The sequence below is a fragment of the Gossypium arboreum genome, chromosome 7, assembly GCF_025698485.1.
Source record: "Gossypium arboreum isolate Shixiya-1 chromosome 7, ASM2569848v2, whole genome shotgun sequence".
Classification (NCBI taxonomy): Eukaryota; Viridiplantae; Streptophyta; class Magnoliopsida; order Malvales; family Malvaceae; genus Gossypium; species Gossypium arboreum.
Window position 1 is genome coordinate 18,760,774 of NC_069076.1, and position 8,366 is coordinate 18,769,139.

Consider the following 8,366-nt stretch of genomic DNA (forward strand, 5'->3'; position numbering starts at 1 on the left):
TTATATAACATGCTACAAGTAACATTATCAATAATTTCACTATTTACTTATATGTATATTCAAAACTATCCATTTGCATCATAGTCACTAAATTATTTATATCTTAAGGTACAGAACTCGAAATTAAGATCCACTAATTTTCCATGAAACTATACTCAATATCTTCTTACCATAAAATTTTCAGAATTTTTTATTTAGCCAAAAAGTATAGTTTATTTTTTAAAGTCACCCCTATTCTGCTGTCTGACAGTTTCGACCCTTCTTCACTAAAAATTAATTATCTCCTAGTACAAGATTCAAATGATATTTCCATTTATTTATGTTGAAAATAGACTCATTCAGAATTCTAGGAATATAAATTTAATTCCATAATTATTTTTCTCCAATTGTTAATGATTTTCCAAAGTCAAAATAGGGGAACCTGAATTCACTCTGACCTTGTCTCACAAAATTTATTATTTCTAATAATTCACAATTCCATTGATTACACCATTTATTTTATAAGAAACTAGACTCAATAATATTTAATTCCATATTTTTTCATCCTCAAATTCGATTCCCACAATTTATTGTGACTTTTCAAAGTTAGCCTACTGCTGCTGTCCAAAACTGTTTTAGTGCAAGATGTTTATTTATCATGTTTATAACACCTTTATTTTCTTTCCCTACACTATTTCTCATTATTTTCTCTTATCTTCTCTTGTCTAACATATCAAGAACATAAGACCATATAAAAGAAAACACTACATTAACATCAATTCCATGCTTTTTCAACAATATCAAACGTAAAAATATATTGAAATCTTGATGTTCTTACCTTGTTCCATTGATTTCAACCTTTAACTTGATTTTCGCTCTCCTCCAGCTTCTATTTGTTGAATCTAACTTGATATTTTAGCTCCCCATAGTCTCTTTATTATTTTCCTCTCTTGGTAACCATAGAAATTCTTTTAATTTCTAGGTGAAAATGGTGAATTTTTTGTGGAAGGACTAAATTGTAAAGGAAAGAACGTTTCTTTCTTCTCTTCTTTCTAACGTGGGGTGCATGGAAGAAGATGATGGTTGGTGTGTGTGTTCCATCTTTCTCTCCACTCATATATATTTATACTAAATAAAATAATAAAATATCATTAAAATTATTAACTAATTAGTTAATCAACAATATCACCAACATCATCATTGCCTTTTAGATTTCTCTCTCCTTTTAATTGACCATTTTTCCCTTTATAATCTTTAAAACTCCATCCTTAAGTCATCACTTAATTTGGTAAAATTACAATTTAGTCCTCATAATTCTTTACCTATTCAATTTGGTCCTAGTTCATCCATTTTCCTTATTTTCTAGATCATTCCATCCTTAAAATATTTTCACTATTTTTCCTTCAAATTTTTCATATTTACACTTTAACCCCTCAAATTTTGAGTATTTACTCTTGAGTAACAAAAATTTTCTCACTTTTACAATTTAGTCCTTTCCTGAATTAATATATCATAATATAATTCCCAATGTTGACATAACTCAAAATTTCCCCTTTTTATCACTTTCTTTCCTTATTTTACTATATCAAAGATAATATCTAACTGTAAAAATTTTCGGGATATTACATTTTCTTTTACACTTATGAACTAAATCCCCCAAATACCTAAAGGGAATGAAACCTAAGACGGATATTGTTATTATTTTCTAAATTATATGATAAATATTTGACGTGTTCTTAATTATGAGTTCTTAATTCTTGCTTTAATATTCCAGGATATTGATTCAAGTATTGATGTGCTTATTCAGAGGAGCAAAAGTCTCTGTCTAAGAGTAGATCTAGCATAATTAAGCGGAGTTGATTGCACCCCTAGACATAGAGCGACATAATTTTGCCAGATTAGGGTGAAACCTAATAAGGGAATCCATAGATCGAGTTAATTCAACACTAGGGGTTTTAATTAGAAAGAGATTTCAATTAATCAACCTAGGGTTAGATGTTGTTAGTCTCGAGAGAGATAATAATATAACTTAGGGATTTCTGAGATCAAGTCAAGTGAATAAATAAATCGATTGAGTCAAATAACAAGTGAAGTCTAGGTGGATTTTCCCTTGGGTATTGTCCAAATCAATCAGTTTTTCCCAAAAGTATTTCCCCAATTTTCCTCCTGTGCATTCTTAGTTTAGTTAATTAATTTAGATAAAACAAACCCCTTTATTTTTGGGCTAGATAATTAAAAGAAAGTTAATACTAGTACTTTTAGTTCCTGTGGGTTCAACATTCTGGTCTTGATATAAACTATACTACTGTTCGATAGGTGCGCTTGCCTTTATCGTGATAATAGTTAGTTGATACGTGATATTCGTGACAGGTTTTAAATATTTATAATGAATCGTTCTTGAAACTAACTATTATCACGATGAAGGCAAGTGTACCTATCGAATAGTAGTATAGCTTTAGCAAGACTGGATTCTCAAACCCAAAGGAACTAAAAGTACTAGTAATGACTGTCTTTTTATTATCTAGCCTAGGAATAATGGAGTTTGTTTTAACTAACTAATTAACTAAACTAAGAATTCACAGAAAATAGAATTGGGGAATTACTTTTGGAAAAACGATTGAATTAAGACAATACCTAAGGAAAAATCCACCTAGATTTCACTTGTTTTTGACTCAATCGCATTTATTTATTCATTTGACTTGATCCGTAGAAATCCCTAAGTTATATTATTATCCTCTCGAGACTTACAACGTCTAACCCTAGGTTGAATAATTGAAATCTCTTTCTAATTAACTCCCTAGGGTTGCATTAACTCGATCAATGGATCCCCTTATTAGGTTTCACCCTAATCCGGAAAAATTTTCTCACCCTATCTCTAGGCTCGCAATCAACTCCACTTAATTATGACAAATGTACTCTTAGACAGGGTCTATTCCTCCTCTGAATAAGAGCTTAACTTGACTCAATATCCTGGAATATAAAAACAAGAATTAAGAACACATAATTAAGAACAAGTCAAATACTTATCATACAATTCAGATACTAATAACAAGATCTATCTTAGGTTTCATTCCCCTTAGGTATTTAGGGATTTTAGTTCATAACCAAAAAGGTAAACATCTCAGAATAATAATGAATACAAAACATAAAGAAAAACCCAAAACTTCTGAAGGGAAATTGAGGGGAGATCTTCAGTCTTGATGATGAATACGACTTCTGAGATGGATCAATCGGCTTCCCTTGAGCAGTTCCCTGCCTCCTTCCCTGTGTCTCCTTTTCCTCCTCCTCTAGGGTGTATTTATAGGCTCTGGAATGCCTAAGAACCCTCAAAATTGGCCTTTTCCGAATTGGACTAAACTAGGGCTCGGCAGGGACACGTCCGCGTGACACGCCTGTGTGTGATTACTTCAGGCCGTGGTCAAGCCTGTTAAAGAGGTACGGGCTTGTGGTACACCCGTGTGAGTCGTGCTTCGATTCTGCCAAATTGACACTGCCGTATAGTCTACCCGTGTGAGGAGGTCCAGGCCATGTTGATTTCGTATGTTGGCCCATTTTCTCCATTTTTGGCCTGTTTCTCGTTCTTTTCACTCTCCTATGCTCACCTAAGTATAAAACATGAAATTAAGGCATTAGGAGCATCGAATTCACCAATTTTAAGGAAAAATCATCCATAAAATGTGCTAAGCATGGGATAGAAATATGTATAAATTACGGTTTATCAAATACCCCCACACTTAAGCATTTGTTTGTCCTCAAGCAAAATCCATAACTCATAATCAAAATAAATTCTTCTCAACTTTTAATTTCTATCGATAATATCTCAAAATAATCCATAGGTAATCATACATTGAAAATTCAATTGAAGAACGTCAAAGTTTTAAACATTCCAAGTTGAGTATTTTATCATGAAAACATAGGTGTCTCCCCTCGTCTAAGTAATTACCTTTGATTCAAAATGTCACAGAGTTTCACAACCTCACTAAAGATTCACTCAAATCACTCGAGGTGCTTAAGGATAATAAATGAAGCACTCAATAGTCAATAAGGAAAAATCATTACCATAGGCTTGCATGAAAATCAAATCTCCACCACTATAAATTGAGATGAAACATCAATCAAAAGGTCTTTAAAGGGTTGTAACGTGGCTTTGGTTAGAGGGTGTGGTCACAAGCTAAAAGAAAGGGTTAGAATCGAGATTGAATTGAAAAATTGCCTAACTAGAAAAATGACTAGTCAATAATTGCGTACAACAGAGCTTTTTCTCAGAATATGGAATTTAACTTCTTTAGCTCAAAAGATCACTACTACTAATATGTATACTTTTTTTTAAAGAACAAGTCAAATTACAAAATAGAATAAAACATAGCTAAGCAACTATTCCAACTCAAATCTCAACAAAAATAGGGATCAAATTAATTTAGGGGATTTCAACAATAATGAGTTATGGGTTAATATTGAGGGTAAATCAATGAATGGGTTGTTAGGCTCAAGGGGGTTCACTAAGGGTTAATTGTGAAGGTAGGCTTTTATGGAGTGAGTGGGTTAAACCTAAGCGCCCTTATCATTTTGACATATCAAATCAAACGGTGTGGTCTTGACATGCATAATCAAGCAAGTTCTAAAATAACAATTCAATACTGACGCACTCATAATGAAAGTGAGCATGAAAGAAATAATAGATGCTCTAAAGGCTCAAGATCTCACAAAAATTATGGTTTTTTTATGTTCAAACTTGTGAATTCCAACTCAAGGTAATACCTAAACTTGGGGAAACAATCTAAAAATTTTAAATTCTTAAAAATCAACTTATCATGCTTAATTCTCTAATGTCTTAAAGTTTAAATAAACAATGCATGAATGCTTATGTTTTAATTTAAGATATATCAATAAAAGTTATAAATCAATCAAAATTTATCCTAAACATGATATGAGAGCTTTTCAGGAGAACAAGGTAATCATTCAGGGATTTTTCTGATAGTGAAATGAATACCCCCCCCCCCACACACTTAAGATGAACATTGCCCTCCATGTACAAAGATAGAAATATAGAAAAGAATATAAATATAAGGTAGGGAGAGAAGTGAAACTTTTTGAGTGATGAATGAATTTCCTTGAACTGGAGTTTTGGAGAATAATCTGCGTGAGGGTGGATGAGGATACTCCAGCGGTAGTAGAGGTTCATTAGTCCATAAGTCCTGCGCCAAAAGAATATTATATCTGAAGTTGGTTATGGTCGTGGTCGAGCAGGACATGACAGTCGTGGAGAACCTTTCCCAGTGGAGTTTCGAGTCCCGGAGTAATAGTGAGCTTTGGAGCTCTTTCTAACTGTGATCAAATCAGGAACTCTTTAAGAGGTATACTGAAGCATAATTACTCGTAATAAAATAGCCGAAGAATAAAAATTGTGAAAACTCAGGATGAAATAGTATTAAAAGGAAATAAAAAAAATAATTTCAAGATATAGAGATAAAAATAAAATAAAATAAATAATAGGTGTTTATAGAGAAATTGAGGCACACGGCCGTAGGGCACGCCCGTGTGCTCTAAGCTCAGCCCGTGTGTTTCATACTTTTCTAAATTAGGCGCATTGGTGTACACGGCCATGTTGCACGGTCGTGTCAATCTTCGTTCGCTTCTCCCACGCCCGTATTAAATTGATAGGTTTACCTATGGTTTTAAGGCACGGGTTTGTTGCACGCCCGTGTTGTTTTGGCAGGTTCGCTCACGGCCATGGCGTACGACCGTGGCGAGTTATCGTAGCCCATGCTGGGAAAAATCTTTGCCCTGCTTCCACACGGCCTAAGGCACGCCCATGTTCTAGGCCGTGTCTGTGTCGAAAACCTGTATTCAAGAGCTCCGTTGGTGAGTTAGGTGTTTAAACACTAAACTTTAAAGAAGTTAATACAATTAGTTCTCGGGTTGTCTCCCGAGAAGCGCTTATTTAAAGTCTAAGCTTGACTTACCTCTCCATTGAATGGTCATGGTGGTTCGAGGAGTTTATGCTCCTCATTCCTGTTGTGACTCTCACCAAAATAAGGTTTTAAGCGGGTATTGTTTACCTTAAAAGTGCAGAACTTGGGATGACTTACCTCGACTGTACCGAATGGAAGAATGCTAAGTACCGTAGGAGGAATTTCTTCATTCAGTTTGGTAGTGACAATGTGAGGATCTACAGCATCTAATAAAACTTTATCTCTAACCTTAAGTTGATTTGGAAAGGTATTGAGCTTGTTCTGGCGTAGTTTTGGTTTATCGTGTGTTCTCGGTTTATGTGTCCGCCATTCATCTAGCTCCTCGATTTGTAGCCTTCATTTTTCATGAATAGGTCCTTTATTATTGCTTGAAAATGGCTCATGTACTTCCTTCAAACTCATTTCCTGCAAAGTAGGTTGCACCATATTGTTAGTTTTAGTAGAATGGTTTAGACAATATTAGTTTTAGTAGAATGGTTTAGACAATCACCTTCAATTTTCGATGTGTTGCCAGAATTGCGAGCTTGAAGGGTGATTGTTTCGTCTCCCACACGAAGTGTGAACTCACCTATACCAACATCAATAATCGTTCTAGCAGTTTCTAAAAAGGGCCTTCCTAAAATCAAAGGAGTGTTGCTATCCTCCTCTATGTCTAGAACAACGAAGTAAACGGGAAATATAAATTTATCGATTTTAACTAACACATAATACCCCTAGGAAATCTTATAGTTTTATCTGCTAATTGAAATGCTCATCCTAGTCTGTTTGGGTTTCCCAAGACCTAGTTGTTTAAACATTTTGTAAGGCATGACGTTAATACTAGCCCCTAAATCAGCTAATGCATTATTAAAATCTAAACTACCAATTAAGCAAGGAATTGTAAAACTCCATGGATCCTTCAATTTTTTCGATAGTTTATTCTGTAGAATAGCTGAGAAAACTACGTTTAACTTCACATGCGAAACCTCATCCAACTTCCGCTTATTTTCTAAAAGCTCCTTTAAAAATTTCATTGCGTTTGGCATCTGCGATAGAGCTTTAATAAACGATAAGTTAATATGCAATTTTTTTAATAGTTTAAGGAATTTACCAAATTGTTCATCTGAGCAGTCTTTCCTTGTCGCATTAGGGTATGGCATACGAGGTTTGTATTCTGTACTTACCGGTTTCTACTCATTGTGGTCTACCTCACCTTTGCCTTTGCTTATCTCAGTTTCTTGCCTTGGTTCTGGTTCAAGTGTGACTAACCTTCCCTCATCTTGACTAGTAATCGCGTTGAGTTACTCCCTTGGGTTAGATTCTGTGCTGCTTGGTAAGCTACCCTGTGGTCGTTCAAAAATCAACTTGGCAAGCTATCCAATCTGAGTTTCGAGCCCTTGGATCGATGCTTGTTGATTCTTAAGTGCTGTCTTGGTATTTTAAAAACGGGTTTCTGACATCGATATAAACTTTGAAAGCATCTATTCAAGGTTCGGCTTCTTTTCCTGTTGGTAGGGTAGTTGTTGGAAACCCGGAGGATGTTGTGGCCTTTGATTTCCTTGACCACCCCACGAGAAATTCGGATGGTTCCTCCAACTTGCATTATAAGTGTTACTGCATGGGTTATTTTGGGATCTAGAGTTATTGTTACCCATATATTGGACTTGTTCCTCCTCGATGCTAGGGTTGAAGGGTTGATATTCTGTGCATGCTTCTCCTCCATTCGAATCGCACCTCATTACTGGATGTACCTGAGTAGAACCACAAAAATTGTCAATCTTTTTATTTAAGAGTTCTACTTGGTTAGATAGCATAGTAACCGCGTCGAGATTGAAAACACCGGCTGCTTTCATCGGCTTTGTTCTCATAACTTTCCACTGATAGTTATTTAGTGACATCTCCTCAATAAATTCGTAAGCCACCTCAGGTGTTTTATTATTGATAGTTCTTCCAACGGTTGCATCAATCATCTATCGAGTCGAAGGATTCAGGCCATTATAGAACGTTTGAACTTGTAGCCAAAGTGGTAACCCATGGTGAGGGCACCTTCTCAAAAGGTCCTTGTATCTCTCCCATGCATCGTAGAGTGTTTCTAAATCCATCTGCACAAAAGAAGAGATATCATTATGTAATTTGGCTGTTTTAGCCGGTGAAAAATATTTTAATAAAAATTTTTCGGTCATTTGTTCCCAAGTAGTGATTGACCCTCGTGGTAACGAGTTCAACCATTGTTTAGCCTTACTCTTTAATGAAAAGGGAAACAACCAAAGACGGATGGCGTCATCAAAAAAGCCATTAATTTTAAAGGTATCGCAAAATTCTAAGAAATTCGCCAAGTGAGCGTTGGGATCCTCGTCCTGCAAACCATCAAACTGAACAAACTGTTGTATCATTTGAATTGTGTTGGGTTTCAGTTTAAAATTATTTGCAGCAATA

General features: G+C 35.0%; 1 non-coding gene across 1 annotated transcript; it reads left to right on the forward strand.

Moving 5' to 3' along the window:
- The first annotated feature begins 7,958 nt into the window (after positions 1-7,958).
- LOC128295902 (small nucleolar RNA R71) lies at positions 7,959-8,064 on the forward strand. The gene has a single exon (XR_008286451.1). It is a non-coding gene; the product is annotated as a small nucleolar RNA R71 (small nucleolar RNA).
- Positions 8,065-8,366: the final 302 nt, after the last annotated feature.